The sequence below is a fragment of the Sciurus carolinensis genome, chromosome 11, assembly GCF_902686445.1.
Source record: "Sciurus carolinensis chromosome 11, mSciCar1.2, whole genome shotgun sequence".
Taxonomy (NCBI): domain Eukaryota; kingdom Metazoa; phylum Chordata; class Mammalia; order Rodentia; family Sciuridae; genus Sciurus; species Sciurus carolinensis.
This window is the reverse complement of record NC_062223.1, coordinates 12,103,640-12,115,879: the sequence shown is the minus strand read 5'-3', so window position 1 is coordinate 12,115,879 and position 12,240 is coordinate 12,103,640. Positions and strand designations below refer to the sequence as shown.

At 41.0% G+C, this 12,240-nt stretch overlaps 2 pseudogenes; both read right to left on the bottom strand.

The window, feature by feature from the left end:
* Window positions 1-420: 420 nt before the first annotated feature.
* On the bottom strand, window positions 421-1,153 carry LOC124958452 (homeobox protein TGIF2-like; annotated as a pseudogene).
* A 3,849-nt stretch (window positions 1,154-5,002) lies between these two features.
* On the bottom strand, window positions 5,003-6,855 carry LOC124958450 (T-complex protein 1 subunit delta-like; annotated as a pseudogene).
* Between the last annotated feature and the right edge of the window lie 5,385 nt (window positions 6,856-12,240).

Below are 12,240 nucleotides of genomic sequence, written 5' to 3'. Positions count from 1 at the left end.
CTTTTGCCCACACTTATGAACTTGGAATGTCCACACCTGGTTTGACAGAAAGAGGCCCAGTCCAGGAGCAGCATGGACCCAGCAGAGGTCTGAATGTGGACCCAGCAGAGGTCTGAATGTGGAAGGTTTCCTGAGCCCCGCCTTGGAAAGCAGGCTGGAACAAGGGGTCCCAAGGATTCTCTGGAGAGCAGCAGCAGCACCAGGCCTACCTCAGATCTCTTGGTCTCATCACTGAGGCCTGGAGACAGTCAGCAGAGAGGTGCCCATCACAATGCAGAGATAGCAGCTGAAGACTTCTGGACAGAGGAGATGATCCTGATGCTTGGCAGTGATCAATAGAAAACCCTCTGTAGGGAAGGAAAGCAAACCAGAAACCCAGAACAGCAGGCTTGAGCCTTGGCCACGCCTGGTGGCAGTTGCCTACTTGGGGGTCTCAGAAACTAAAGGGAAGGGAGCGTGCAGCAACAGGGGTGCGGGGTCCTGCTGCTTGTGAAGCTCCATCTCAGCAGCCCTGTGCAGCACCACCTCCACCAGCGGAGCAAGCTGCTGAAGTCCTCCTTGTCCTGCTCTGGGGTGTGGGCGGTGGTGTATTGAAGAGTGCACCTGTGGGGCTCCCAGCCTCAGCCCTGGGCAGCAGGGCAAGGGTTCTACCGGCGATCATAGGAAGTTGGGGGACTCCAGCTCCGCATGTGGGAAGGGGGCTGCGGGCTTTCGCCCCTGGCCTGTGCCAGGGCTTGGAGCACACACACGGAGAGCACATTGGTGGGGGCAGGGCCACTTCGGGAAATGGTGAACTGATTAGGGTCTTTGCCACCCTTCTGAAGCATGTCTGGGAGCGGCTGCCACTGGGGTTGATGAACCAGTTAACGTATCTGCAGCACCGAGAGGCTGGTTGTCCGGAAAGGCTCAGCTTCTGCTCCCAGGGTAGGGGTTGTTGCCAGTCCTGGAGGAACGGCACGGGTTCCCGGGCAGGTTCCCGCTGGCTTCCTCTTGCCTGCAGGGAGAGGAGGCCTTCATCCTCAGCCAGGTCACTGCCCGACGCGGTGCCTAGGAGCTGGGCTGGACCTTCGTGAGCTTTCCCCGGCGGTGCCGGGTGTCCCTGCGGCCCGACAGTCACCTGACAGCTGGCGGCGGGCCACGGGGTCGCTTCCATGGGTGGCAACGTGCGTCGGGCTAGACAGAGGAAAGGGTCGTGCAATGTTGTGAATGTACTGAGTGCCACTGACTTGTACTCTTTAAAGTGGTTAATTTTATGTTATGTGACTCTCACCTTATTTAAAAAATTAAACAACAATAAAAAAGAGAGAGGGGCACTGATCTAACCTAAGTAATAAGAGGAGGGGGGCCAGCCCACCTGGAGTCTCCCCCCTGGGAGGAACCTGTTCCCGTGTGGCGGCTGTTCTGGGGTCCAGGCACCTCTGCCTACTCGGGGTTCTCTGAGGCTCTGATGGCCTCTACCTGTGACCATCCCTCCTACCCCTCTGGCATCTCTGGTTGGGCTCCAGCAAAGACTCACATACCAAATGCTCCTTTCACATCTCGTCTAAAATGTGGAACCTGTTTCAAATGTCCTCTTTCTAAATTAATCAATTAATTTAAAAATATTTGTTCCCTGAAAATGGAACACGAAGGACTGCATGCGAAAGGAGGGCGGTTTGTCGAGATCAGATGAGCGAGTTGGCGACCTGGTGAGTTTCTCACTTGGCTGAAGTGGGATGAAGCAGCAGGATGAAGATGCAGACTGGAATTTTAATTTGTTTGCTCTTAACCTTGCATTGTTTAATATATACACAATTGACTGCTGGTCAAGTACAGAAAGCACTGGAGAAATTGATGTTGAAATACATCTTAATAAGGAGCCCGGTAATGATAATACTTTCACAAGTTTATTTCAAGATGATTTAAACTAGATCTTTATTGAAATTATCTACACAAAATTCTCACATAACACATATCCAGATGTCCCAAACAATTTGAAAACCAAGGCTAAGAGAGAAAAAATAGAAATGATTACATCCAATTTGCCTTTTCGTTCGTTGGGAATTAATTCTATCCACACCTGCGATGGAGAGAAAACAGCAGTTTAAAACTGTCTTTATTCTCATGCTTTAGGGACACAAAGTTTAAACTATTAATATCAGTCTAGTGGTATTTGTAGTGTTACAATGCAAACATTTTAGGCATGTTGAAAAAAAAAATACCGATTAACATAGTCCAGTGAAGAGCAGGTTCTGTCTAACCTTCATACTGGAATGGGTGAGGGATAGAAAGAGATGCAAGTGGGGAAGCCATTAGTGTTTCCTTCAAGGGAGTAGAAAACGGAAGTCCCCTTCTCTTTCTGAGAAGGAAAATCTCTCCTAATATTTTCAATTTTTATCAATTTGCCTCAATTGGAATCATTTCTTTGATTAGTTTTAAGTTAAGCATCTGTTCATGCTCGCTGGCTTTTGCATTGTATTTTTCTATTAAATTAGTCTTTATGTCCATTCTTGCCTTAAAAAATTGAGTTATCTGTATTTTCTTATTGATTTATAGACACTCTTTTGATGTGCTGCATTAACCTTATTTGTTATAAGTGTCTTCTATTTTTCTTATTTGACTTCTAAATTGGATTACCATTTATTTATTTCTTTATTTTTTGTATGGAGTAAGATTTGCTACACAAATACGTACAGTCTTACTTGTAGAGGGAATCTCAACAAGTTATTCTTAGGGAAAGGAATTAGGAAGGTATGATAAGGGGAGAGTTCATCTTCTGCTTTATATCTTTCTGTACTGTTGTTAATTTCTAAAATAGCAGATATCATTGTGCTTTGATTTTTTTATGCCAGTGGGCATGTATCAGTATTCAGCATATTGGACCACATTTTCTTCTAAATACTTCTTTGTTTAATCTTAAAAAAGAATTCGAGGACCAAGGAAAGCCCTCAGGCATGTGCCCCACTGCTCCTGCTCCCTGAGGTCACTCAGCTCTCACTAATTTATAGCCTTGGCTGATGAAAACAAGTGCTGTCTGTGAAGACTGTGACTGTTTCGGATAATTTCCTCATTAAAAAATCCTTAAATCAATGGGATGGACAAATGCCTGTGGAAAGTGCAAAGTGAAGGAAAGTGTTTAGGGCTAAGCCATAAGAAAGTCAGAAGTAAAGGTGAATTTATTTTTAAAAATTCTTATATAATTATTCAAAAAAAATGACATTTGCCAGTAAATGGATGGATCTGGAAGTTATCATGCTAAGTGAAATAAGCCAGTCCCAAAAAACACCTGCACCAAATGGAAGAAAAAGCAGGCCCAAATCTTCATCATGTTGGCCTAGGACCAGACTTCCTTAACAAGATTCCCAAAGTTCAAGAAATAAAAGCAAGAATCAACAAATGGGATGGATTCAAACTAAAAAGCTTTTTCTCAGCACAGGAAACAATCAATAATGTGAAGAGAGAGCCTACGGAGTGGGAGACAATCTTTACCACATGCACTTCAGATAGAGCACTATCTCCAGAATTTATAAAGAACTCAAAAAACTTAACAACAAAAATACAAATAACCCAGCCAATAAATGGACTAAGGAATTGAGCAGACACTTCACAGAAGAAATACAATCAATCAACAAATACATGAAAAAATGTTGGCCATCTCTAGTAATTAAAGAAATGCAAATCAAAACTACTCTAAGATGTCATTTCTCTCCAATTCCAATGGCTATTTATTGTCAGGAATACAAGCAACAATAGGTGTTGGTGAGGATGTGGGGAAAAAGGTACACTCATACATTGCTGGTGAAGTTGCAAATTGGTGCAGCCACTCTGTAAAGCAGTATGGAGATTCCTCAGAAAACTTGGAATGGACCCACCATTTGACCCAGCTATCCCACTCCTTGGCCTATACCCAAAGGACTTAAAATCAACATACTACATTGACACAGCTACATTAATGTTTATAGCAACTCAATTCACAATAGCTAGATTGTGGAACCAACCTAGATACCCTTCAATAGATGAATGGATAAAGAAACTGTGGTATATATAAACAATGGAATATTACTCAGTCATAAAGAAGAATAAAATTATGGAATTTGCAGGTAAATAAGTAGAGTTGGAGAATATCTTGCTAAATGAAGTAAGCCAATCCAAAAAACCAAAGGCCAAATGTTTTCTCTGATAAGTGGATGCTGATATATAATGGGGGTTGGTGTTGGGGAGGGTAAGGGAAGAATAGAGGAACTTTGGATTGTGTAGAGGGAAAAGAGGGGAAAGGAAGGGGCAGAGGGAAGGAAAGCTGGTGGAATGAGACAAACATTATTACCCTATGTACATGTATGATTACACAATGATGTGATTTTACATTGTGTATGACCACAGAAATGCTAAGTTGTACTCCATTTGTGTACAATGGACCAAAATGCATTCTGTTGTCATGTATAACTAAATAGAACAAACAATAAAAACCCAAAGGTCAAATGTTTTCTTCTTTTATTCTGATATGAGAAAGTTAAACTACAATAAGCATGGAGGAGGGGAAGAATAGAAATTCAGATTAGACAAAGGCAAATGAAGGGAAGGGAGGGGGAATAGGAAGAGGAAAGACAGTGGAATGAATGTGACACAACTATCCTATGTACATATATGAGTACACCTTGAATCTCACCATCACGTATACCCACAAGACTGGGGTCATAATTAGAATAAGATGTATTCCATGTGTGTATAATTATATCAAAATGGATTCTATTGTCATATACAACTAAAAGAACCAATAAAAGACACTTTATATATAATTTAAAAAGTACCAGAAATAATACAATGTTGGGGGTGAATTAATCTGATATTTGAAACCACATATTAAACATATTCTGTAGGCAGGTTCAGTATGACTTTAAGTGATGCCACCTGGAAGACCAAGTCCAGGAACTCATAGAGGAAATGATTTTCTGAACAACATGGAACACCATGTGATCTTCCACTCCAGTTGCAGTACTGGTGGCCATTATGGTGCCAGTCCAGACTATTGAGTGTTTACCACATTATCAGTTTTCAGAGTGTGGCAGACAGTTTCAGTTGCTGGGGTCAGAGTACTGACTGGAATCAATGGGGCCTGGACAACTATTTCCTCTACAATGTTGAAATACCATCCTTTCAGACATTACTGCCTCTAGCTTTTTCTCCTTGGGGATTCTGGTCTTTTAGTTTTGCTACCTTAGAAATGGGATTGAGGCTAGCATTTTCAGGTGATTGAGGTGTTGATGGGATGACCTCCACAGCACCCGCCGAAGTATGAACGAATGCAATGGGAGTGCACATCACTCAGTGGAAATCCACACTGTGCAGTGGAAATTCTAGTCAATTAATTGCAGGGCCAATCTATTTCTGGAGAACCATCTCCTACAATAAGAGCTCTCTTCTTTACTAAGTAAAGAATAACACACAGGACATCATGAACAGAGTGTGTGGTTTCTTTAATCACTAGTTAGAATCACAAACAACTGTTTTTCCAGAGCTTGCCCAACCTATCAAGTTGAGAAGTTTGCCAGAATCACTTAAACTGATCTCCTCGGCTAACTCAGATGAACCCAGCATGGTAGCAGTGAATTGGTCAATATGAGCAACTAACTTGGTTCCAAGTTATCTTACAAGTAGATTCAGTGCCTTCTCTTTCTATATCCCTAATCAGCATAATTTTCATTTTGTTCAGAACATAGGTTGCAAGATCATTAAGAGCATGTCTTAGGATAGACTGTGATCTGTACCAGTAGCGGTGGCTTGGTCAATCGCTTTCATTGCCACAGTGCACTTATTGGGGAAAGCAGACTTTAGTAGTGAGAGTGTTTCAGTTCAATGAAGTGCTTGCTCCATTTAACAGTTTCTCTGTCGCCCAGTTCCATAGGAAGAGACATGTCAGTCAAGATCTCCCTGCCCCATTTCAAATGTGTTAGAAGGACATTATATCCTTTTAAAAGTTTTTGCTTCACTGAATCAAAAATACATGCTGTCTCTTCTTGCAGCCTTTGGTTCAGGCACAGTACAAACTACTTTTTGATTATTCATATCTGTTTTGGCAGTAGATAAGAAAAACGGAATAAACTTGATCTCAGTCTTTTTAGCTCTGGTTATGCCAGAATTTGTCACTGTTTGGGTGAGAACCAGCCCTTCTACCAACTCATACTCGTCAATTGTCCCACCAAACTTGTCAACTATTTCAGTATCTCTGTGATCTGCACCAGTAGTGGTGGCTTGGTCAATCGCTTTCATTGCCACAGTGCACTTATTGGGGAAAGCAGACTTTAGTAGTGAGAGTGTTTCAGTTCAATGAAGTGCTTGCTCCATTTAACAGTTTCTCTGTCGCCCAGTTCCATAGGAAGAGACATGTCAGTCAAGATCTCCCTGCCCCATTTCAAAACCCTTTTCCAGAGCCTTCTGGAATGACTTAGAAATTATGATTGGCTGATCCCTGTTTGAAGAATTTTGATACAGGAATCTAAGAGCGAGCCAGCATGATGACCATGGATGTGGCTGCATCTCCCGCTTCTGCACCTTGAGCCTTAGACAACTCCACCAGTATTTTGGCTTCTGGATGTAACATTTTTGTTTCAATATGGCAGCACCATCATTTGTAATGGCCATATCACCTTTTCCATTTTATTCATTCTTTTTGGTCCAAGACTTGTTTGAGCATCATCAAAAACCACTTTGGTGGTGGAAATGTTACTGGACTGGCTTATTGTGGTTCTGAGAAGCATCTTTCCTGCAGTTGCCAGCAGCCCTAGAGGATGTCCTGCTCTGGGATGCCAAATTCTCTGGCACAACAAACTTGTCTAAGTCATGTGGGAAGGATGGGCAGACACAATTCCAGGTAGCCATGAAGTAAAGTTATGCATTCACCTTGATTATTATTTCTTTCCAAGTATAGTTAAAATTATCAACAGTTTAAAAAACTGTTTAAATTATTTGTTTTATTAAAAAAATTCCCCCAACTTTATTGAACTATGGTTGACACTTAAAAATTGTATATATTTAAAGTACACAACTTATACATACTGTGAGATATTCACCACGGGTAAGCTAATTAACACATCCATTATCTCACATAATTATTGCTCTTTTTTGTGGTGAGAAAACTTAATATCTCCCATCTTAACAAATTTCAAGTATACAATATAGTACTGTTAACTATAGTCACATTTTTGTACCTTATATCTCAATAATTTATTTATCTCACATAACTGAAACTTTGTACTTCTTGACCAATATCTCCCCATATCCCCTTACCCCAGGACCTGGTAACCTCTATTCTAATCTGTTTCTAATGAATTTGACATTTTTAGGTTCTTTGAATAAGTGAAATCATGCAGTATTTTCTTTCTTATATTTCATTTTACATAATGTCAGACATCATTTTTGAAAGCAGTTTGTTTTAGAACTCAAGTCTACTAAAATAAATGTATGAAGTAAAAATTAATTGACAATGAAATTAATAATATATTCCACACCCACACCATTTTTCAGTTTATTTCTTGGAAAAAATGCATATCTTGAACAGTGTCTAAGCTGTAAAATGAAAAAGTTTTTTTTTTTTTTTTTATTTGGCAGTACTGGGGATCGAACTCAGGGCCTTGTGCTTGCGAGGTAAGCACTCTACCAGCTGAGCTATCTCCCCAGCCCTGAAAAAGTTTTAAAAATTGTGAGTACATGAAACGTAACATATATACTGTTAAAGAATCAGGTAAGAATCTGTCTCAAGACCACTCGCTCACTATTCTCTCAAATTGAAACCCCTCCCTTTTCCTGCAATACTTTTTTCAAAATTTATTTATTTTTATTTTATGTATTTAAGGTGTACAAAATGATTTTTGATATACATCTGCATAATAAAATGATTACTACCATCAAGCAAATTAACTGATCCATCATCTTTCTACTTATTGTATTTTTGTGGAAGAACACTTAAAATCTAATGTACTTTCCTACTAAAGTTTTGGTATGTAATACAGTATTATTAGCTATAGTTTTCAAGCTGTACTTTAGATCTCTTTACTTATTCATCCTACATAAGAGATACTTCTCTCTGTTTTCTCCCCCTTTGGTCCTAACACTGTTCTACTTTTTATTTCTATGTATTTTACGCAATGTTTTTCTTTCTGCATCTGACTTACTCCATTTAGCATAATGTCCTCTGGGTTCATCCATGTTGTCATAAATGGCACTGTGTCTTTCCAAATGACAAATGATATTTTATAATTATATAAAAGCATGTATGAATATATATATATCAACATTTCATTATCCTATACATATAAATAAACTTGTATGTGTATATACATATCAATATTTCATTATCCCATATCATAATTTCATTATCCCTTCATCCATTCATGTTGGACACTGAGGTTAGGACTGTATCTTGGCTACAGGGAATAATACTTCCATGAATGTGGGAGTGTAGATATCTCTACAAGGTGTTGATTTCATTTCCTTATGTATATACCCAGCAGAGGGATTGCTGAATCATATTGTAGTTCTACTTTTATGTTTTTGAGGAACCTCAATACTTTCATAATGGCTGTATCAATTTACGTTCCCACTAACAGAGTCCAAGGGTGAGTTCCTTTTGTTCCATACCCTCCCAACATTTGCTATCACTTGTCTTTTCTATAATAGCCATCCTAACATGTGTGAGGGGCTATCTCAACATGCTTTTGATTTGCATTTCCCTGAAGATGTGATGTTGAGAATTTTTCATATACCAGTTGGTCATCTGTATACCTTCTTTGGAAAAATGTCTATTTAATTCCTTTGTTCATTTAAAAATCAGGTTATTTACTTATTTTTGCTATTGAGTTGAATGAATTCTTTATATATTGGCTATTAACCCCCTTTCAGATAGGTATATGATTGCAAATATTTTCTTTTATTCCATAGGTTGTATTTCATTTTGTTGATTGTTTGCTGTGTTTTGTTCCCTTTTAGTTTGATGTAGTCCTACTAGCTTCCTTTTGCTGTTTTTTGACTTTTTGTTGTGACTTCCAAAATTGTCGGGGTCTTAAGCCCCCTTGCCCTTCTCGACCAGCGGCAAGGGAAGGGGACACTCCCCAACAAGGTCAGACTGGGATAGGTAGGGCCGGCTGTATGGAACATTGCTGAAGTGAACCAAACAACTCCCATTTTGCTTTCTGACCCCATTTTGTGAAACTTATAAAAAACATGTTGTTTGCTGTGATAGATCAAAACAAAATGTGTGTGTAGTGTTAAGATAAGTAAAGTGACGAGCAGTGACGCACATAGTGACTATGCAGTCACTGAGAAAAACATTTGGCAGTTTGTTTACACCAAATTTACATTAGTTTTAATGGTAAAACTGGTAAAAATATTTACTAGATGAATTTGCAGAATTCAGGACTTGAAAAACAAATTAGGTAATGTGTGAACTTGTTTTGATGTGACTATATAAACTGCAGACTGATCAGGAGCGAGCGGGCACTACTCCACCGACAGAGTCTGTCACTATGTCCCGTTGACAAGTGACAAGATAGTGCTCCCCAGCTCGAGGCCCCTGGTCGCTGCATGCTGTTACTCCGTTGACTGATTGCCGTTTGCTGTGAACCGAGCATCAATAAAACCTCATCTGAGGACCAACGACCGGCTACGTGAGTGTTATCTTATTCCTACCCGGTTCCCGATCCAGTACAGGCCGCAAGTGTTACGACGTGCTCGTGACACCGGCTGACCGCCGGCTCCCAGCCCTCCGGGTGGAGGACAATCAGACGTGTCAGGGAGACCCGTCACAGCAGGAACTCATTTATTGAGGAAATCGCACAGCTTTTATGTAGGGTAGGGGCTAGGCAGGAACCAATCAGCTTAAAGGTCAGCAAGGCATGGGGGTTCGCACAGGCGAGAGTCCCATTGGACTATATGGCAAGCACGAGCTGATCACGTTCACGGAACTGTTGTTAACCAATCCCTGACGGTGGTCCGGTTTATCCTCATGAATCTTTGAAACCGCCTTTGAGCCTTGATCTTGCTCACTCGCCAGGGAGTAAGGAGTCAGCCTGAGTTAGTTAACGTGTCATTAGTCCCAACACAAAATATTGTTGCTAAAGTCAATATCAAGAAGTTTTCCCCCTGCACATCAGTGAGGAAGTCTGTGACTAACCGCAGAGACCCGGAAGCTGGTGTCTGTTCCAGTGCAGTGTCCTGTTGGCCTGCTGAGGCAGAGCACGCAACTCTGGCAAAGGCCCTCCCCTAAGGTCTGCTGACTGCCCTCTGCCAAGGGGCTGCCTTTGCCTCAAATCTTTTTTGTCCCTTCTCACTTCTTGCAAGGCAAACCTGGGTTAGAGGGTTTGTTGGAAATGACCAAGGATACTAGTCTGTGTGTCTGCCTTGCCATGTTCTGCGATGAATGGGAAATGCAGACTTCCCGAATGTCAGCCCTCTGGTTGTGAGACAGACCTAAACAAGCAGGTCATCTGGACAGGAGTGGCTCAGTGTTGGAGACACTGTTACACAGCCATGTTCTCTACTGGGGTCACCAGCATAGCTGGCTAATGACCTAGGTGCATGAGACCTGCCATTCACCATTTCTCTGCCCATTTGGTAGCCTCCAAGGTGGTAGCAGTGTTCTAGGGCCCTGTCTCCAGCATGTCAGGAAGCCTGGAAGCACAAGCTCCTATAAAGACTCTGGGCAGGTGACTTTCTTCTCCTGTTGAAAGGGGATCCTGTACTCTAAGCTTTTTTTTTTTTTTTGTTTTTTGTGGTGCTGGGAATCGAACCCATGGCCTTATGCTTGCAAGGCAAGCACTTTAGCAACTGAGCTATTTCCCCAGCCCTACTCTAAGCTTTTGACCTCATGCCTTGTGTAGTAAAAAGGATTTGAGGGTTTTCTGTTTTGGTTTAGAGAGGGTTGTGTTTTGATTTTGTTTCCTTTTGCTTTTATGTTGGCCTTTCCTCTCTTTGTCTTTTCATGTAGATACTTGAAAGGGCAAACGATGGCTAAAGGTGTCTGTGCAGCTTGTTTATATGTGATTTGGGGAAACTTTTACCTCCAATGGGAAAAATGGCATCATGGACTCACCCAGCTGTGCTGGACACTCACCCTCCCTCCCCTCCCCTCCAGTTGAGTACCTGTTATTTCTCCTTCAAATATGTGATTGTACTAGCTCTTTGCATATGAAAGAACTCTCCTTATTTAAATAAAAAAAGAAAAAAATAAAGCTGAACATACTTTCTCAAAAAAAATAAAAGAACCTTTCCCTTCATGTTTTTTTCTAGGATTTTGCAGCTTGAGGCTTTACATTTAGGTCTTTAACCTATTTTTTTTTTTTTTTTTGGGTAGGATTTATGTGACTTTTAATTTCTTGTTTTACTAATATCTTACAAGTGTGAGGAGTAGAGATAGGGAAAGGATAAAGGAAAAGAAGAAAAGTGTCTTTTGAGTTCCTTGTACTATTGAAGCATGTGCTAGAATAAGGACGTTCAGTAAATGCATCATGTCCTTATCACCACAGCTCATAATGGAGATGTGGAGAGGGACAGGGGCAGCTGTAGGTCTGTGGAAGTAAACGGGGACAGAGGGAGTCTTGTATCAACTGTGACACATGTGGCAGACAGGGCAACATGAATGCTATACAGCTGAGTGGAAGAAGAACTGACCCTCCATACTACATCCTAGGAAGTGAGGGGTGCGGTGCACACCCTTCTGGGGTCTGAGTGCCTCTGCCTTTCCAGCAGGGAAGGGACACCTGCCAACCATGCAGCAGTGAGGAAACTGTTGGGGAAGGCTCTTAGAAAGGAGAACAATTTTTTTATGTTTGCTGGTAATGTTGATTGACTGGAAGTGGGTTGTTAATGTTTTTAACTTTTGGGCAATAGCATTATGTCCTGGTGATAAAATATCCTCTACTTAGCTTCTTAAAAGGCATAGGAGAGTGAAAGCAAGGCCTCTTTAGGACCTAGACTAGTAAGAAGGGGACTACGTGGATTCTAAGGGTAAGGGGACAAAAAAGCTAATTCTGTACTCCACAGGGTCTGACACAGATGAGACCTTGGCTTTTTCCATTCTTAAAAATACCCACCTCTTCTCACATCCTACATGTAAGGTCAGCTTAAACAGCTTGGGAAAACTATTACTGTACTTCTAAAGTTAAGGTGAAAGCTACATTCTTAATAAAATGTTTTCCCCCCTAATTAAATGGATTTGAGTAAGTGGAAAATCTAACATCTAGGGATTATTTCCATTATTTTGGTTGTTGG